This window comes from Harpia harpyja, chromosome 2 (genome assembly GCF_026419915.1).
Source record: "Harpia harpyja isolate bHarHar1 chromosome 2, bHarHar1 primary haplotype, whole genome shotgun sequence".
NCBI classification, from domain to species: Eukaryota; Metazoa; Chordata; class Aves; order Accipitriformes; family Accipitridae; genus Harpia; species Harpia harpyja.
In genome coordinates this window covers 14,020,647-14,041,630 of record NC_068941.1, presented here as the reverse complement: position 1 = coordinate 14,041,630, position 20,984 = coordinate 14,020,647, and positions in this window count along the sequence as shown.

Genomic DNA, 20,984 nt, shown 5'->3' with positions numbered 1-20,984 from the left:
CATTGGGGTTGCAATTGTACATGACAGGGAGAGAGCAAAAAATACTGACATGCAGTATAAAAGTGTATTTTTAAAGTGGCAGATGAAAATGTCTACAGCCCGGACTTTAAATTTCTCAGGGAAAGGTCATCTCCTTTATCACAGTGGGGATACTAGATGCCAGTGCTGATCCCTGCTATTAAAATTGCTCTCCCTTTTCTGATTTTGCTGTCTTCTGCTGTCTTTTTCTCTGGAAGTGAGGCAAAGTTCTTCTGCCCCGGATGTTCTTGTGTGGTTTGTGCTTGGGTACAGATAGGACTGTCTATCACAGCTGCCATTTCCCTTTTTTCCTTCATTTATTGTTTCTTTGGGAGGGATAAGATCCAGCCAGTAAAAGTTTTGCCTTATTGCTGAATAAGTCTGGCTCAAACAGCATCACCTCCCCTCCTGATGGGAAGGGAGCTTGTGCTGCATGTGCTACCCCTGTCTGGCCTGGTGGGGAGAGGATGGGCTGTTTGGGGCTCCTTTCTGTTCTCCATTTGGGTAATATTCCCCCTTCACCAAATTCTGAGTGTGACTAGCTTCAGATTAAGAACATGTGTTTTTTCTTATTAGCAGGACTGCTAGCGAGGGACTGGGATTCTGCTACAAAAAATACATGCTTGGAGAGTAAGAGTTCCCCATGCTATTTGCAGCAAGATCTTTCTTTTATTTAAGGCTTTCAGAAATGCATTGTGTAGCTGGAATAGTGCTCAGACTGTCAGGACCCTTCTTGGCAGAAAACCCAATGAAACCTCTGCCACTGACAGCCTAAAATACATTTTCTTTTGGTCTCTGGTAAGCGTGGCTGACCAGTTGCGAAAGCAACGCACCAAATACTCACCTGTTGCATCAGTGCAAGACTCATTGGGATGAGTAGAAGCTCTCTTTTCCCCCATTCCTGAACAAAAACCCTTGCTGCCTCCATGAGGGGGAAGAATTCAGAGCAGGATTTGACTTCCCCGCAGCTGCGCTGGCAGCAGCAGCGACCGAGGCCCCCTTTGAACAGGATGGGACTGCAGTGCAAGAGGCACCCATTTGAATTTGCAGTTCTTTCTTTCCTCTCCCCATGGGCTGCTGTCAGATGAAAGCTGCATCGCAGGCAGTGGGTTGCACGCGAGGATTTCTCTGAATTAATGTCGTTTTTTATTTCCTGCCTTTGAAATGCCTTTTGCTTGAGATGAACTAGGTAGCAGTGCTCCTGTGCCTGCTGTAGGGGTGAGTGGAGATGGCTGCTCAATACGATTCCCTCCTCCCTCTCCTCCCCAGCCCTGTTTTGTCTGCTTTGTATTAGGATCTGAATGTCCTTGTTTTCTCCTAAAGCATCCTAGCAGAGTTGCGGGATGTGTTTTGGCAAATGCAAAAGCCAACAGTCATTGAGCCTCCGATAATCTCCTCTGCTCTGCAGAAGTATGCTTTCACTCATCTGCTTCTCCATGAGGTAAGAAATGAAGCTATTACTTTCTAGGCATAAAATAGCATTTGTAACAATGCACTACAAAAGACGTAATGTAAGTGGCACTGATTATAGTCTTGATAGGGCACCCAAGAACACCCAAACCATCACTGATCGGATAATGAGCTGGACAAACCATTTATTTCAGTGGTCAGGCACCTCTTCCGTCTTTGGTCACAGATTTCCAAACGACCATGGTGACCGTTTGTTAATTATGCACCCCTCACTTGGTAATTGTCCCATTTAACTACCCACCACCAGCTTGCAAGTGAGGGCACATCAGACGGCGTATTTTTTTTAAAAAACAGAGGCAGCCAGGGTAGGTAGCTACCCGTAGGCCTGTGAAGCACCATTTCATGCACCTGCACACGTAGTATTGTAAGAGCCGGCCTGCAGCGTTTTACAGCCTGCCCTGGCCAGGCCAGCCCCAGCTGGGGCCTCCCCTGCCCTCCCCAGGGCCCCATTTCAGGCCGGCCCGGGGGGGCCTGGGGCTCCTGGGGATGCTGGGTCTGGCCCTGCAGGGCTGGGCCGGGCCTGCCTGCTGCGTGATGGTGTCTGGGGCGTGGGAGAGGGTTGAGAAAAGGTGGGCTCTTCCTCCGAGAAGATGGGGTCTGGGGGCAGGGGCCTTGCAGCAGGGCCGGAGGAGCGGCCTGGCCCGGCCTGGCCTTCCTCCTCTGGCAGCGCGCGGAGGAACACCTCTTTCTAGCAAAGAAAACGCGAGGCTGGGGTACACCGGGGATGTTTCCAGGCATTTTTCTGTTGAAATGAATTTCAGGCAATAAGCTATCACTAAAATATTCCTAGCTGCTGCCATTCTTGAGCAGGCAAGGCTGCGGTGGGAGCCGGGGTGTTTGGCTGGTGGAAGGCAGCGGGGCTGGGCTCGGCATTGCAGGCAGATACACTCATACTTGTCTTGTCTTTGAAACAGGGCAGGAAAGGCCACGTCTCCGTAAGAGACTAAGTATGACTGACTTACAATTATAAACATCTGAATACTAGACCCGAGCAACACGAGTTGCCCCCTGAATTTCAAATGCCACCTTAGCTGTTCATTTGACCATCTTTAACTGAAAAACATCCTGAAAGTTATTAATGTTGAATAACATGAAGTTATTCATACTGATTTTTTTTTTTTAATGATTCCCTCATATCGCACTGGGTTTGTGCCTTGGTTTACCACCACTTTCAAAGGCTGTGCTCATCTCTGCAGATTGCCCGGGGAGCAGTAATCATGGGGGGCGAGCCTTGCTGAAAACAGGCATTTACGTGTGAGCTTACCAAGACATGGAAAAGTCAGTCTTATTCCACCGTGCAGGGCAATGGCTTTCAAATACATCCTGGTGAATGCGTGGAAGACCATACAGTCCCCTCCCACTTGAAGAAGTAGTAATACGCTGGACCTGGGGCATTTTAGGGAGAAAAGTATCTACTAGTACTGTTATGTAGTATTACGGCAAAGGAATACTGAACAAAGAGGTTTTATAACATTGGCAATTATATAGAGAGCAACTAGTAGAAATATGTATGAAATATAACTTACAGGTGTTGTTCTACAGGTGCTACTCTACAGACCAGTACTCGTCCCTGCTGTTACTGAACTGGAAGCAGATGTGCGACAGCAGTGGGTAACTCCAGTCTGCAAGAACCTCTGGTCCTGAGACACTCCATGAGTGCCTGGGTTTCTTCAGGCATCATCTGTGATACCCAGACACGTCTTCAAAAAAGCAGGTAGGTTGTATGATTAATAACCTGCCATTAACGTCCTGGATATTAATGTTTGTAAAGTAGTCTGTATACTCTGGGTAACGTTCAGAAGTTTAATATGTTAAACCAAAGCTAAATGGAGGCACAGCCTGTACATCCCCTACAGTAATCCATGGTATTGGTTTCTTTTTACAACTAGTCATCACCATAAAAAGGATTATTCATTATTCCAAAGTGTGCGTTTTCTGTCGCAAAAGGGCAAGAAATAGAGAAACACAGTATTCCCCCCCACCCCCGTATAGTCAGAGCTTTATTTTAGGAATGAAGATCTGCAAGTATGCGAGCGAAGACGATCAAGGATACTTATCTATTCAAATGGCTTAATTGGCCAAACACTTATCTTTTGTATCTGAAGTAGGAAGAACATCTCTACACGGAGCAACTTAAGTAATAATCAAGTATATCAGTTAAATTGAGTGTCATAAACAGGGTGATGAGGTACTTTAATAATGATAGTATATCATAGGTTGTTAAAAGATTTTCTCTAACATATGCCTACTAGAGCTATAGGTACATATGTAATATTGAAACCATTGATACCAGACCATGTCTGGCATTCCTTGGTGTGGCACATTAAATATCATGACTTTTGGGTGGAAAGGGGTCTTTCTATTAAATAAAAGGAAATCTTACGATGTACAGTAACTGGCATATGTACCATTTGCATTAAGTGCAACTGACAGCAACTGGTGTAAGCAGCACAAAATGCAGCATTCTAGCTTTACAGCAGTGAGAGGAGGCTGGCTATTCACACAGCTCTTCAATCAAAGCAGCAAGGACTTGACTCCTCAGCATTAATGGTGCAGCTAGTATGTTTTTCTGCAATGAAAGGTCATTTTCCCTCTTGGGAGAAAAACATTAAAAGTGTTTTTTTCTCTTAAAGAAAGTGAATGGGATGGGCATAACCTTTAAGGATGACATTATGCCTTGGACCACATACCTGCGGCAGGAAGCAGTCGCTATGGGGGATTGATTCAAATATGCTAGGTGCCTTTCTTCTCCAGAGCGGATGGGTGAGAAATGTGAGAGGACATGGGAGTAAAGAGAAAAGACTCCTTTCCTCACTGGCCGCAGAAGGTAGTGTGAGGCAGCAATAAACCACTATCCCTTACTACAAAGTTGAAGTCAAAGAGAAACTGCGCGAGGGCACATCTGAGGGCAAGGTTGCTCCTTCATGCGGTATAAACACATCACACTTCGGCAGCTTAGATGCTGGAAACAGGCTAGCTGCAGCAATATGGAGCCCTGAGCTGACTAATTTACTTGCAGAGTTCTGTGCTGCTGTAACTAGGGGGGCTTTCAGTTGAATCATTTTTTGGTGAGATAGATGGTTGCATCTGCTGATTCAGCTTGCTAGCAGGGCTTCCAAATCCTGGCATTAGGTTGTGGCAGGTACAGTGGTAGTTCCCCTGTGTATTAGTAAGACAGAGGTGGCTGGTTAAAAGATCAGATTAATCGTTGCTTATGGTGAGATTTATGAGCACTTTCCTCTCTCCTTTTTTGTAGGTATAAAATGACTTTTTCCATTTTTCTTATACTTGACATTGCAGGGTCTTGGAAACACATATGGCCAAGCCCTCAAAAATGATCTTTAAACCTAGGGGAACAATCGAGGTTGTTAACGCAGCTGTGCATATTCTTTGGGATGTAACATGTACATGTCACCATATGAACTCTTACATGAAAACTAATCCTAATGAAAATAAACTCTACATCCTACTGTTTTGGATGAAGAATTACAGCTTGTACAAGCATACAAATCTAAGAACGAGACTATCAGTTTGTGTAAACCGGTATGGTTACACTGAATTCAGTCTGCATTTGCCAACTGACACTAGCTGAGGGTCTAGCCCTAGCTTTTTGCAACGATGAGGGTATGAAACCTTTGGCACATAAATTTGGGACGTGACTTTAAAGTGGTTGAAGTCTTTGAAATATCTGATCTTGAAGTTCATCACTGATGTCTCGTTTTGAAAGATCAGCCCTTTTTTTTCTTCAGTTCCTTGTAATTAAAGCTCCTTTTGTGATTGCCATATGTTCTAAAACCAAACGATTTTCTGCTCTAAATTCTTTCGAATAGTTTTTAGTCTTTGTTTTGATTCTTAATTTCCTAAAAATGACAACAGTACCAACAAAGAACAACTTACATGAATCCAAAGAAAGGTGCTAAATCAGAAGCAAGAGATTTGTTGTACAGTACATCAAACGCCATGCGAGAGGTTTCCCACAGTGTGTGATCCTGCAGCTGCTCTGTGTAGACAGAGCTTGTTTTCAATAACAAGCACGCACAGAGCAGTGTGTTTTAAAATATAAACCCAACAAACCAACAATGAATCAATAATTAAAATCCCATGCATCAGTTTCTAGTTGGAATGAAAATGAGATGCGTTTGTTTTATCATTTAATATACTTCTGGAAGGCAGTAGATACTTACAGTGATGAGGGAGTTATTAAAAATGGGGAGAGACTGGAGTATTGACTCTGAGGTTTCCAGTGATGGTAGGGTTGGGCTTATAAGTCAGATGCAAGCCGGTAATAGTGCAGGCATAACAGTTATGTTTGTCTGTAAAACACTTAACTATGGAAAGTAGCAACTAGGGCCAATACAACATTGGTTTCAGTAGAGGACCAAATAGGCCTGAAATGTACCTTTTGAGGCCAAAGAATGGAAAATAAGCGTGCTGGTACAAGAGTTTGTTGCTTGTTAATCTCAGGCTCTTAGCTACATTGTTTGCTTACCCCAGGTGGGTGAAGTATAGGGTGAAGAGAAGGGCCTCTGGTGCCTCCTGCTCTTGCAGAGCTATATTCCTTTTGCAAAGCAGAAGGCAGCAGTGCAGTCTTTGCATGCCTGGAATTAGTTTTACTGTCACACATAGGTATTATTTACATTGAAATGAGAACAAATCATGGTGTGTGTGCGTGGGTGAGAACAAGGGTGTGTCTGTGCATGCAGCTGCATTAGGTCCCATGCTTACCTCTTTACCTTTGGCTTCCAGGGAGGTGGTGTGGTGTGTGGACCCTGCTGGCTGGTGGAAAGCTTCTGGCTTCTTCTTAACCTGTGTGTGCTCTCAGCCTTTGAATTTTGTTTGACACAAGTCTCTCGCAGAATTGATGGAGTGCATTAAGCTGTTTCCAGGATGTCAGAGGGGTCTTTGATGGAGCTGATCTTCCTAATTCTCTAGTGACAACATGAATGACAGATGATACTCAGAGGAGCCCCTTCTTCATCTCCAGCCACAGTGACCTCCAGTGCAGTCACGCTACGCAGAGCCACAAGGCATGGCGGGGGCAGCTGTGCTCCTAGTGTGGCCCCAGGCACCCCACAGTGGCACCTGCACAGGCAGGCACAAGGTGGACCATGATGGGACAAGGGGCAGAGCTGCAGCTGCCCTGCTCCTTCAGTTGCTTTGCAGATTTGTTAAGCTGTCACAGAAAAATAGCAGTCTGTAACCTCAAGGCTGCAGCAGCAATCTGGGAGCTGCTCAGAGTGACTGAGTTTTATAAACAACGGTCCACAAGTACACTGTGTCTCACACTTGACATCTATTCTGTTTGGCCTTAAGTATTGGTTAAAATAATACAGAGATTTATTAAACGTTGTTTGCAAGTTTCACATCCCCTTTTTTTGAAAGCTGCGGTGCTTGGGCAGCTGCTTTTCAGACTTTGTAGGCTGAGCTGCTCCTGTTTCAAATGTTTTGCTAAAAGCAAAGCAAGTTGGCTGACAGGCAGATTAAAAGACACTAGAGAAGAAAAAGGAAGTGCGACCAAGAGAGCAATTGGCTGCAGAGTTGTCATCTGTAGTGCTTCTAGATCCAAAACCCCACTTAGAGTCACTGTGTACCAAGACTCTGTCTACTTGGAGGCTACCACAGCTTCTGGCTGCTGCTCCTTCTGGTTACAGCTCCCCCAGCCTATGTGGGTGCTGGAGTTTTCTAGGCAGGCAGAGAGGACAGCTGGCTGCCTTGCTGTTAGTCACCAGTTCTGCAATTAATGGCTGGATAAGTATAGTAATGCGGTGCCACACTATGCAAATGAATGACATTTAATGAAATGCAAGCTGATGAAAATGAGCATCAGCAGAAGGATCCTTTCAGGTTTAATTTCTTGTCTATCAGCTTAGGCCTGCGAGTATGTGTGTGCTAGCGACAGTGATTCAAACCCTGATGCTAGCTGCTCAGCAGAACTGCTCAGATGCTGGAGAAGCCATAGCTACCCTAGTCCATGCCTGTGCTCTTGCACAGCCAGTTGCAAAGGTCTGGGTGAGGCAATTTGTCCCTCTCCTGTTCCTGTGTTGCCAAGGTAGCTCTTTCTGATCTCCTAAATGATACCCCACTTGATACTGGTGGCACAGAACCAGAGCTGGGGTGCAGCCAGGGCACTGGGGTACCTATAGCTGCATCTCCTCATCCTGGCATATTCCCGATTCCTGTTCTTGACCTGGCACCCAGTCTCAGGTTTCCTGCCAGGAGCCACCTTTGAAAGACCAAAACCCAGACCTTACAGATATTTTGCAGTCATTTCATACTGGCCAAGCCAGCATAAGAGAGCAATAATGAATTCTGCCTAAAGCTACTGGAAGAGCTTGAGCTGATGGTGTTGCTGAGCAGATGACGTCAGGAGCACCAGGTTGACATATCAGACCAAATCCTGTTTTGTTACTTCAGTGGTTGCAGTCTGGAGGGTCACATCCAGCTGCAGTAAGGAACATCTACGGTTCCCCAGCCTGTAACACCTGAGCCCTTGACAATCTGAACATATTTTTACCAACACAAATATTATGAAGCAAAAAAGTGTTATGTCTCCCATTTTACAAGTCCAAACTGAAGCAGAGAGGTGCTGAAAGTCCTGGTCTTAGGAAAATGGTTGCAATTTTAGCTTTTGTTCTAATTCTCAGTCCATCGTAAGACATGATAAAATGCAGTCTAATCTAATCTATAGTTTTGTAGATTTTTTTAAAATGCGAATTTATTTGTTTTTTTTTTTTTGTTCTGCAGTTAATATTTTAATTGGAATTAAACTTCAAATTAACACTAGAGGATCTGAGAGAATGACCCATGGTTCTTTGCTCCCTCTGCTGGCTCAGCAGCTCATTGCATTGCCAGCTGTCCAGCGTCATTCATTTTGAAGAGGATAAAAATGGAAGTGGTGTGGCATGTCCAACATTGCAAATAAAACCTGAAATCATTAAATAATCCCATTGTGTCCAATGGCTTGTTGAGTATAGGCAGAATGACAAGGAGATAGAGGGCTATAATTTTTGCTCTTGGTGTTTAAAAAATATTTTCTACCTTAATGAATGATAGAGGATACTTATAGTAATACAAATGATGTGATCATGATGGCAAGGGAACAGTGTTAGGGCAGTGTTACTTCCTCCTGCCTCCCACTACCCAACATTTCCTACATTTTTTTCTGTCCAGGTTGTTAGGTCTGTTTTCTCCCAACACACTTCAAAGTTGCCGTGATTGCACATCTGTCAATGACTGAAATGTGAGTTTCTAATTTCTGGTCTTTTCAGTTGTTGAGTTTTCCTTCCTAAAGATGGGCAGTTTACTTCCTTCACTGCAGCCCTTTGAGACTGGGCCTATTCTCAAAGATTTTTAGGAAGTCATTGCCACTAGCTATTCCTTCTACTAGATCTTTAAAAACTGTGGGATCCTTCTAGCACCTGCTTCCTGATTTTATACACTTTATTTTTTTCCTCCTCTCAATCATCTTATCAGTTCTTTGTTTTATGTAAATCATCTTTAGCCTTTAATTTGTGGTGTTGTCATGTTTCTTTTTTTTTTTTGCATGTGTGTGCATAGGCATGTAAGACTGAAAATATTAGCTTTTCACACTCTCTGTTACTTTACTTACCAGCTTGACTACTTGGGTGCTGGAAATTTCTTGAGAGATGCTGTGCACTGTCAGATCCCATGAGCCCAGCTGCAGCTGAACCCCATTAATGACAGTTGGAGCTGCCACGCACAGCACTTCCCTGGAGACACAGACTGCCCTAAGTAAGAGCTGCTCAGTTTTTAGTGCTCTACCAGACCATGTTTTCTTAATAAACCGTTTTTCACCCTGCCCTTTGCCTTTTAGCAATGTCTGCTTCATTCTGCTTCAGTATTTTCCCCTGCTGGATTTTAATGTGAGAATAATAGCACTACAAGTAAGGAGCAACAGGAGAAATGCCTTTCTCAGCCAGGGCCTGCTCATCTTTGGCAGTGCTGTCTGCCTTCAAATTCCTGATTATCTTCCTTCATTAGTCAGTATATGGGCAAAATTGCCTCATCTCTACCTGCTCTTTCTACTCAAAGATGAGATAGTGTTCTCAGTCTGACCCAAAATGTATTTGATTTCTATTTTACTATGGGAATATTCCAGGAAATTTTAGAAAACAGAATTACCCCAACAGTCTTAGGCATAGTGGTCTGTTGTCTTTATTTGTCACCACAAGGTTTTACGCTAGTGCCTCTGTCATGGTTTGGTAGTTAAATGCCTCCACCATGCAGCTGTGGTCTCTGGAGCTTTCCCTGCAAAGGGGAAGGTCTGATGCACAAAATGTGGAGGAGGCTGATGAAAACGGAGGCTGAATGCAATAATAGGAATATCATAAAGCTGTATGTATTTTAAGGACAACCAGATTCAGGTTTCTCCACAGAAATTTCCAATTATTTCCAGATTCCTATTTTCAACCTTTAGCATTGATGATACATTAGTAAAGAAGAATAATGGAAGTATTTTCCTCGAGTAGCTGAATAAACTTTGCTCAAATGTAAAAGCCAGAAATATCATGCTTAGGCACAGGGTAGTCCCAGAAAAATCCATAATCTGAAACTTTAGGAGTGCTGAACACAGAAGCAGGAATGTGGACATGAAAGCAAGTACTCAAAGGGGAAACATACTTAAGTGGCTATCTTGGACATATTGCTAAGATTATCTCACTCCCTCAAAATGTGTTTACCCATTTGGTGTAACTGTAACTGGTGTATAAAAAATGTGGCAAGAATAGTCTATAAAGATGTCATTCTTTCAGTAAAATGGAGCTTTAGGAAACTTGATTAATGATTAATACAGCTCATTAAATAAAAACTCCAGCTGAGCCAGATTATTGGTGAAAAACATTTAAGAGCAAGCTAATCCTCCAAAAAAATTGATAACTAAGAAGCTAAGAGCTCAGCAAAGGAGTAGAAGGTCTAAAAAATTAATTTTTGTCCTTAAGATTATGTATGTTTGGCCATGAAGCCTTCAAGGCTTGGACCATTGAGGAGGTACAGCTGGACACCTGCAGGAAAAGTGGCAGTGTCGTTGTAAAGCATTTGATATTTTTTGAACTACCTTTTCAGAAATAAAAATGAAGCTTATTTTTTGGGGGCGGGGGGAGGGTATCCCTAATTAATCAGAAAGCTCCACTTTGCAGGTTAACTGCTGTGAGGGCTTTTTGTGTCTAGATCACGGAAGAGTAAAATTTAAGATAAAATTTCCCTTAAGACCCTTCCTCTGCCAGTAGCCTCCTTTTTTCTGGTCCTTTCCTCTAGTAGCCTGCTGCCTTCTCCTCAGTATTCCCCTTCTCTCTCTGATCCCGTTCTGCCTCTGATTTTGTGCAAGTTACCTGAAAGTGCATATTTCCTAAAAGCCTATGTTCAAATACCCTTTTAAAGAGATATTGCTGAGTTCTGGGTTAGACTTGAAAATACAGTAGTTGAAACAGCCAAATAGTTCTGTGTTTTGGAATGGAAAACAGTTTTTTCTCTCCACTAGTGATATTACATGAAAATTATTCTCCCCCCCCCTCCCATTAGTTTGACTACTTAGGGATTTACTTAGGGCTTCATTGTTTATGGTGTGGAGGTGGAGCATGGTTTTAGGAGGATCAGGAGCACACAAGAGGAAATGTGAAGATAGAAAAGAAATGCTATGAAATGTATGAAGAAAATACTGAAAAAAATTAGGAACAGCTGTCTGCAAGACTTTTTAAATGCTTGAGCAAATATGCACAGCTGTTAAATATCAGCTTTCAAATCTAGAACTATAATGGGGACTAGGGTTGAAGGATATAAAAGCAGAAATAAGTTGAAAGGAAAAAAATTATTAATAGTAACAAAAAAAGAAAACCATATGCTTTAAAAATGGCATCAAATCAATAAATTAAATATCCTGGGAAAAAGGTAGTGAATTTTCGAAAGGCCAGGTTGTTTACTGTATATCAGTGGCTAGAATGCATTTTTGCTTGTTGGAGTTGCTGTAATGAAAACCCATAGCAGGAAAATGTTTTGTCTTTCCTTCCCAAGTTTAAAATGTATTTAATGGATTATGTATAGTTTCAGCATTTGCTGAGTACTGATTAGTAAATTTGTGTTCAGTTGGTATTATTTTTTGCCAGAGGACAGTATTATTTAGCTGGCGAGTTCTTACTTTGGGCTTAATCTTCAGACACTGACTTCATTCAGGCAAAGGGACCTCTGTACGCCAGATAACCGTAACAGGGACAGGAATGTACAATCTGGTTTTGTGCTGGCTTTGGTACTGATTTCTGTGATTTTAGTCAAGCTGCTTCCATTAAGGTTGTGTGTCTAATATGAATGGTGATGCTTCACTCAAAAGTCTGAACATTTTGTGTAGGGGTCCATCTCAGATGCTAGAAAGCAAAGAGCTTCATTCACAAATGAAGACAGAATAAAATTAGACAGAAACAGGGATTATCTTTTATAACCCAGTGCCCCTGATCCCTGCAGCAATTACAACTCAGCTGATTGTGGGGCAGTGGCTAATGTACCCAATGGAAAATGGGTATCAGTGCTGATTTCCTTAATATGTGTTAGTGTGCAAAATAATATCCTTATCTGTCCCGGTGGCAGGGGTGAGGATCCACGACCTGGGGAGCAGCAAACATGGGAGTCCCTGGAGAAATCCCAGGGCAGGCTACCCTGCTTGCGAGTCGAGGTTCTGCTATTCAGGCACTGCATTTGGAAAAAAAATTAGCTTGCCTGTCCTGTATTTTAGTGCACTTATCCATGAAAAAAGGAGAATAATCTCTGTAATGTGTGAAGTGCTTTGAAGTCTTTTCTGAGCTAGAGGGTCAGAGTGTTTAGTACCTTTTCCTGTGATGGGTCTCTGATACTTAAACATGCAGCAGTGAGTCAGAAGAATCAGTTTGTTGCTTCTATGAGGGCCATAATTCATCCTCCCTGATTGAAATGATCAAGGATGCAGAGGATGCTCTCTGCTTCTGAGTAAACACACCTTTTATGTTCCTTTAGCACAAATATCTGACACTAAGCGGGGATGCATAAAAGGAAGTCAGGCTGCAGGCTTTTTCCTGAAGTAGGTGTTTTGTGATGGATTAATGGCAAATCATGATACATTATTTATCAGATAATAAGTGTGATAATTGTTCTTATTTATCGTGAGTCTAGCTCAGCTCATTCTCCTGTCATTCCTTCAGTCAAGCTGCCCCTGGGGATTCACGAGATAAAAAACAGTCCAAAGGTCATTCCAACAATTTTTACTCATAATGGCATGCTGATTACCTTCTAATTGAAAAGTGTAAACTACAGACACTGTAAGTAATGCAAGTGACCCCTGTACTCATAGCATAATGTGGAGAGTCCCTGTGTGTCTCGCAGCCAGCCACAGAGAACAGCATCCCCTTCTTGTAATACTCAAATCTCCAGAATGAATTAGGAAGAAAGTTCTGTTATTTTTACAGAGGAAAAAGCAAACACTTTCCCCATAGCGAGAACATGATGTTGACGTGTAGACATAACATTATGAAGCAATGCAGATGTGATTTGGGCTCAATTCTGGGGTGTGTGGTAGCACAGCCTTTTGGATATCAGTCAAAAATATCTCTCTCCTTGTTGAGAAGGTGTGAAGGTAGTGCTTCCATTTTTGCTACCTCTGTATTTATACTTCTTGTTGTAAGGCATTGCAAAAAGAGCCCACATGCAGAATAAGCTTATAGTTGTAGGAGTAGAAGAAAAAGGTAGTATCTATGTAAAATATCTTCAAAAATTAATTTGCCAAAAAGCACAGACATTATGATGCAGGAAACTCACTGGTTTTATTCTCTTTTATCTCTAAGGCACTCTGGCAGTATCATATTGATATGAAACTCTAAAATACTGTGGGTGAACAAATGCAGTACGAACATTACTTGGCTCCACAATTTCTCCTTAAAGCCCATACTAACTGTTCAGCATTGTTTTCTACTAAATCATGTTTTTCCTCAAATTCTTATCATGCATTCTACTTCTCACACTTCCCTCTTGTTGTCAGTCCCACAATTCTTTCCTTGGGATTCTTCTGACTAGAGTCTGAAAATGTCAGGTTTTTATGTTGCAGCTGCATAATCTTTGGCATACAGCTCACATTATCTCCTCTCCCAACCTCCCAAATAAAATTCATATAAAAAGGAGTACAAAAGACATGTCTCAGTCTATAGTTTCTATTAGTACAAAAGGAATACCAAACTGAGGAAAGCTTTCCTGAGCAGTAGATAGAGCAGCACATCTGTGATTCACCTTCTGTGGTGTACCCTTTGGAAAGACTGTCCAGCTGCTGGCTGGTGGTAACCTCACTGAGCTAATAATTTCACATCCTCACACCAAAATGATTTCCTCTGGATTTACTCTTGGAAGCCTGGGAAATGTTCTGAGCATACCGAGACTCAGAAGTACCAGAAGCCACCTAGTGCCAGAGCATGACCATCTACAGGGCGCCAACTGCATGCTGTTTTTCTTGAAACAAAGTTCCTGAGATCAGCTATTAGGACACTGTATGCCTGCTGTCTTCTCCTTGGGTTATTCACCTAGGCGTCTTCCCTCTTCTAAAATATAAGAGCTTCAAGTTACCCAGAGTAGGGAGAACAGACGATTTAATGCATAAAGCAATGACTCCCATTTCTATTTAGAATAGACCTGAATAACTATTGTGGACAAATAGCATACAACAGCTGTTCCACACTGTGGGCTTTTTTATTACAGTTGGTAAGCAATGCTTTGTACACCACAGATCATATCTGGGTGGAATTAATTTTATTAGCTTTATGCGTGTACAAGGCAACTGTCTACATTTGAGTTAGTCAGCTTGCCTTTCCCAAGAGAAGTAGGTGTTCTTTACCTTTCTTCAGAAGCCTGCTTTAGTATGAGATTAATTTTGCCCTAGAAGTACCACTTTAATTTTCATTGATGATTAAAGGAGCCTTGACAACCAAGTCAGATACAGATGTTTAAATCCGATCAGATGAATCCCAGTTTCTAGTCCAGAGTAAGCACATCCCATAAGGAAATGAGAATGAAATTTAATCCACTGTAGAATTCCTACTTTCCTATTTTTTTAAAAAAAAAGTTCTTTGAATACCAGAAACTCTATTTTCAGATGTGTAGGTTGTTCAAGTTAAGCTACACTTCTGCATTAGTAATGCAGTTTAGTCCTTTTAAACCAACAGTTTTAATTTTTTTTCAAAGCTTTATATAGATGATAAGTTAAAAAAAAAAAAAAAAGAAAAACTTACTGCAAGGAAAAAAGAAGTTGAAGACAGCCCAGTCTGGGTAACAGCTTCCAGGTGTGGTCACAACCATAAATGATCAGGTCGAGCTTAGCAACCATTTACTCCTGACAAGCAGTATTTGACCTCGTGTGCTCTTAGTTCATTGCAAAGAGGAAATAAAACAGGTAAGCCTAAAGGTAGAGATTCCCAGCCTGATTAAAAAAAAAAAATCTTGGGTTTTATTTTAACATGATCCCCTGTACATAATCATGTTGGAAACATGCCTGTTATAAATTGCTGCCTTTAGCTGAGACTTGTAGCGTCCAGGGAAAGCACAGTAATCTCCTTGAGGTGCATTAATTTAAATCCTTGCAATGGCATGCTCTACCCTCAGATTCCTGGGAGTCTACTAGGATACTTTTTTGACAGGGGGGCACAAACTTGTACCACTTTGAATTTGCATATCAGAAGAAGGATGGATGGCACAAACTCAGTCTAAGATTTATTTTTTTTTTGTGAGCCAGCAAGTTACAGAGGATTTTATCGGTAGGTAGGCAGGCTGTGAAGCAGAAAAGAGGACTTTTGACAAAGTGAGTACAAATTCATGTCTTTTCTGAGCATCTTTCCAACCTGACTAGTAAAGAAAAGAGATCCTGCAGGTATTTGAGCTAAGTCTAATTTGTTTTAGCAATGAAGATCCTATTTACAACTAAATCCTTCTGAGAATATGTGGATCTGTCTTGTTGACTCTTAGTTTAGATTAAGATTAGTGAGCATAACTCTTGTTAACCTTAATGTGCCTTTTCCTGATCAGTGGCAGTGAAATTACTAAAGAATCTTGCAGGCTTACTTCAGCAGAAATCAAGCTGCAAGAACAATCCTTTTTTATTGCAGAAAAGCAAAGTATCTATTTACATTGTTTATCTTACAACACGTAGTTGAAGCAGGTATCTAGAAACTTCATACTTAGGGAAGCTCTGAGGAATTGCATCTGCTGATGTGTCTTTTAAGACTTATTCTGTTTCACATTTCAGTATTTTTCTAAGCATTTCTTAAGTATGCTGATCAATAGATACAAAAAAATTTCATTTGCTGTACACATGACTGTATAATTCAAATCAGCACTTGTTATCTGCATATGTTATCACTTTAATGTTTTCCTATTAATATAACTAATTTACCCTTGCTCTTCGTTACTAAGCAGTAATGGACCTTAAAAAAAAAAAAAAAAGGTCTGGGACATAACCCTGCAAGAAGCCCCAGGCCTGTGGGCAGAGCTCTGTAAATTGTTATGGCTCCACTGCCTTCAATGGCTAGATGTTAATGCCTCCCACAGCTGAAGGCTATCTGCCTGCTGTGAGATACACCAAGAGCTTTTTTCAGTGGCTTATCCTCTGCAACAACTGTAATAGCAGCCTTAAGGACGACATCCAGCTGACCTAAATTTGCTCATGCCTATTCAGTCGTTGCCTGCCTGAGCTTGGGTGACCCGTTAACCCCTTAAGGTGAAGGCATGTTAGTGGCTTGTATCGGAAAGCAGGGATTCACTTTGGCTTGTTCCTGGGTTCGGTGGCAGCAGCCGGTAGTGTGAACCCAGGACACAACTTGGAATCATACTTCAGGAGCTCTTGTAAGGTGCCTTTGCTAGTCTGTCTGTGTTTTCTTTGGTAGGTATTACTTTAGTGGTATTGGCTGGTGTAATCAAAACTTGTTTGTAACTGGAAAGCTGCAATTTTTAAAAAGAATGTGACTCAGTGGAGAATCATGCAGAATATGGAAAATTCACGTAATAATTTGTTAAGGTGTAAATGTTGCCTGGTATTCTCTGCTGATCAGCTGCATGTAATAGCAGTTGTTGGATCCCTTGAGGTTTCAGAAAAACCTGGATTATTACTGGATAATGCCTTATATCGCTGAACTGATCCAAGTTCAAAGGCATGCCCTTCTATTTTGTGCCTCTTGAAAAGCTAATGATAGCTCTCTGTGAAAGAACTATGTGAACTGAGCAAGAGAGATGTATTAATACAAGCTGGAAATATAAGGAACAATGTCGTCTCAAAGGTAGATGTATTGCTAATGGATTTATTACCTTGCCTCACTTACATATGGTAGCTCATCTCTGGTCTTGCAGAGAGAGTGTGCACAAGTGGTACACATCACAGATTAGGGGCAGTTGCAGGCACTCAGAACCTCTGAAACCTTTCATTTTTTGTCTTGCAAGCATTAAAGGTGATATAAAGGTGACCTTCAAACCTAAGTCTAACAGTGAAATAATTTCCAAGCTGCTTGGTTTTAAAATTGTCTCTTGGACTGATTTGCCCTTTCTGTTGTTTGTCTTTGGGGGAATGGGGTGGAGGAATTGTGTGGCTGTGCGGAAAAGCCTCCAGATAGTGTGTCCAGTGAAGAGGGTTGTCTTCTGCTTTATATGGATGGTCTCAGACAAGAAGGCAAGAGTCAGCTGGAAAAAGGACTTGAAATGAGCTGATGCAGATATGGGCACAGCTGTACAGAGAATGTAAGGGTATGCACAGTAATGCTGCTGAGAATGAACTACTGTACTTGGACCTTTGTTTGCAGAAGCATATTTGTTTTTCTCTTATCTTTCTTAAGGGGCAACCTCAGATCCCAGTTACTTGGGTTTTGTGTGTGTTTTCAGAAATGTACTCTCAGAGTACAATTTAGCATATTTATAATAGGCCATTCAAACTAGAGTAGCATAAATGCATGATGTGAATGCAAGTTACCACACTGTTTATCTTGATATGCCTGCAACTTTTAGAAAACCCGGGGACTAGTGAGCATCAAGCAGATCATTTGGTGTTGTGAGCTCTTGTTTTGGATGACTGAGAGATTTTTGAGGATCAGGAGGAATTTCTAAACAAAGTTTGTTTTTGATCACATGCAGTTCTGGGTCTTCAGAGTGTCCTTTTAAGCTTCTCTCACTCTCATCTCCAAACCCTGCTTGAAGTCCTCAGAGGCCCCCACCAAAGGGTGGTTGGGATTTTGAGCCAACCTGTTTCATCCCGATGCTAATCAGTCTCGCCTCCTCCCAGTGAGTTAGGCAGAGACGCATCTTTGTGAAAAATGAGTGTTGTTTGATGACTATGACTTGCAAACAAAAATGAGGCTCTCTAAGGCACTATTTTTATTTTACATATAAGTATCTGTGGTCAAACTATCCTTTGGTGACTCTTTGCATAATACTGTGAGGGCTGGATTGTTGTTCTTCAGCCATTCTCCTGGGCAGGTTCATTGCAAGACACGGATTCCTATACAGGAGTGGTGGTTGATTTGCACCCATTGAATGGAGAGGGTTGTCCCTCTCCTACTGTAACTTGCACTTTTTTTTTTAATTTCCTCTCTGCTGAGGGAGCAGGTGATGGAGGCTGGCTCTTCTCCATGCATTGGTAGGCAGTGCTGCTGCCCTGTGCAGAGGTGTGCAGGAGCAGCAGCATGGCCAACATGTTACTTAACCCGTATCTGTCCTTCCTCAGTCTACTATCTTTTAGCACATGACTTCTGTGAGGCTTTTTGCCCCGTCTCAGGCAATGTAGTCAGTTGTATGAATGAAGGCTTTGCTGTGAGAGAGGTATTCATCCGAATACCACATGGGCTCTGCTTTTTGCCATGAATAACTTCTGGTGTGCTTCAAAAGTACGGTATGGTACCTCACAGAGATACCTCCACTTGAAAGCAGCATCTTTGTATTGGAGAGCTATTCTCCTTAACAAGTGGGGTAAATCCTGCTGACTTGTTTACTGCATCACTTGGCGCTCTCTGTGCTGTACCACAGGCTCCTGCTGTCCCAAATGGATATTGGTGGCCATGCTTCTCACAGAACCCTGTTCTCCTCATAGCAGCAAGAGGCCAATTCCACTGAAATCAGTGTGAAAGGATTTGACTAGACTTGCTTCTACTGACTTCTGCTGCTGAATTCAGCAGTCCCAGGATTACATTCATGATTGACACTTGCTTTAAGGTGGTGTTACATCATGTTTGACATTGTTGTAGGTGTATCAGACAAATTGCTAAGAACAGGAAGTTTCTCGTATTGGTTTTAATAGTGCAGTAAGAAGAAAATGTAAATTTACTGTATTTAATGAGAAGTCTGGTAGTGAGGGAGAACCTTCTGAGATTTCCTCTTGTGCTGCGTAGTCTGCTGGTAAGTTGGGACTATAGTTGTTAGATGTAGGTCGATGGAGACCCTGATAGCAAATGACAGGGAGAAGGTGTTCTGATTTGTCAGTAGAGAGATATTGCCAAATAAAGAGAAGCTAAACCAAACCTCCTATCAGCGCTTTTCGGTCAGTCTTGGTGAGGAAGGTTTTCTTTCTTTTTAACCATAACATTGTGTGCATACAGGCCAAATAATGAACACAAGCAGTCCTCAGCTATACAGGGGAAAAATTATCTCATGCTGAGTTGTATGCAAGTGGATTTGTGCTGGCACACCCTACCAACCTAACTATTAAAGTAGTAAAACCTAAATCCAGGTGAAGTTCATATCCCTACAGCCATCCTCAAGGCAGCTGGGTCTTCTTGTTTTGTCATAAGGATCAATTGCTTTACTTGAATTTTTTTTTAGTAGAATGGTCGTGTTTGGCTGAAAGACTACTGATTTCTGAGTGGGATCTGCAGATGTCAGTATACATCTCTGCATATAACACGTTTGTAGAAATGGGTTCCCATGCTTATCACAGAATGATGGGACTTCAACCTATGCTCTCTTTTGCAATGTATTTATGTTGAAAATAATCCCTGCAAATTTAGTGAGAGATTCAGTGGAGTAGGCAGGATGGAAACTTATGTGATTCTTTTTGGATGAGCCTAGTAATGACTAGAGTACAGCAAACGGATCAAATTACCTTCAAAAGCCAGACAGCTTTAAGTTTTGGTAGTGGTGTAAAGTTTTTCTAGATTCTACATTGCTTGATTTGAGATGCTTGCTTGCTATCTCAGGAAGTTGGTGCGTGTGGCAGAAGAGCCTCAAAATTGCTGAAAGCCAGTGTTGCAGGTTACTCTGTCTTTCGGCACAAACAATAGCATAAAGGGAAGAGAACCAGGGCAAAGAAGTGTACCTGCTTCTCATAAACAGTACACAGATCTGCAGTGAGAAAATATAAGAAACACTAAGTTCTTTGTCTTTCTGCATGAAATGTACACAAAAAAAGACAAGAATTAAAGTCTTGGGGGATGTATGTGTTAAATATCCAAATTCAGCCATGTCTGGCTTACAGTACCAAAGTTTTGTTATTACTTTCATAGCTGATGGTACATGTTTCTCTGCTTTTCTGTACTTCTAAAAGTTGTAAAACCTTCTAAGAGTTTGGCCTGTGTTCTTAAAGCCATAATTGCCTATGTTAGAGAAAATATTCTTAATCTTTTCCTGCAAACCCAAAAGGGACTAGCTTACCAAAGATAACACTGAGGGCTTATATTTACATAGTGTATCCTTTCTTCCAAAAGATGCTGGTCACTTGAATTGGATTATGGCTGTTCGTTGGCTGTAATGGGAACCAATGGCACGTAGCAGCTGGTCAGCCACGCTCACTGGCAGGCATTCCCAGTCAGAACTCAATTCTATATCTTCTAGTTCAGAACGAAAAAGGTTCCTACTGCACCCAAACCAGGATGAAGCCTGGGGTACAAAAAACCCACCTGTATTGAGATCATGGAAGGAATATATAGGTAGGTAGCATGCAATTTCTCAGCCGGTATTGGGCTGAATCTTGGCTCTGTAAGTACCAGCATCCCGTTGACAGCACAGACTTTTGTTCTGAGGCATGTTTGTGCACATTCCCCATCTAAGCTAAGTCTCTTTTGTGCTGTGGTCTTCCCCTCCTCCCCCCATCCTCCCATACATAAACTTCCTTGGGCTTTGACACTAACAGCAGCACAAGTAATCGAATTCCAAAAAGTTTCTCCCGTGTGATGTTTCACATCAGAGCAAGGTTTGGGGTATGAGAGACTTGTATGGCATGTGCACAATTTCAGGGAAAGAACGGGGAAAATCAGGACAGACTGATAAGTGACCCAGCTAACCTCTCTCCCTGTACACAACACTCACTTTTTTCTTCAATAAAGTCTGTTTCAAAGCAATCTCAATCTTTCATCAAAGAGATTTCCAGTGCATTCCCCATGGGTTTACATAAATCTCGCTGTTCTTGCTCTTTTTTTCTTTCACAACCCCCCCAAGTCCTTGTGTTTCCATTTCTTTAAATCTTTTATCCTCAGGTTGGTACCAATGGCAATACGGATTACCTATCAGCA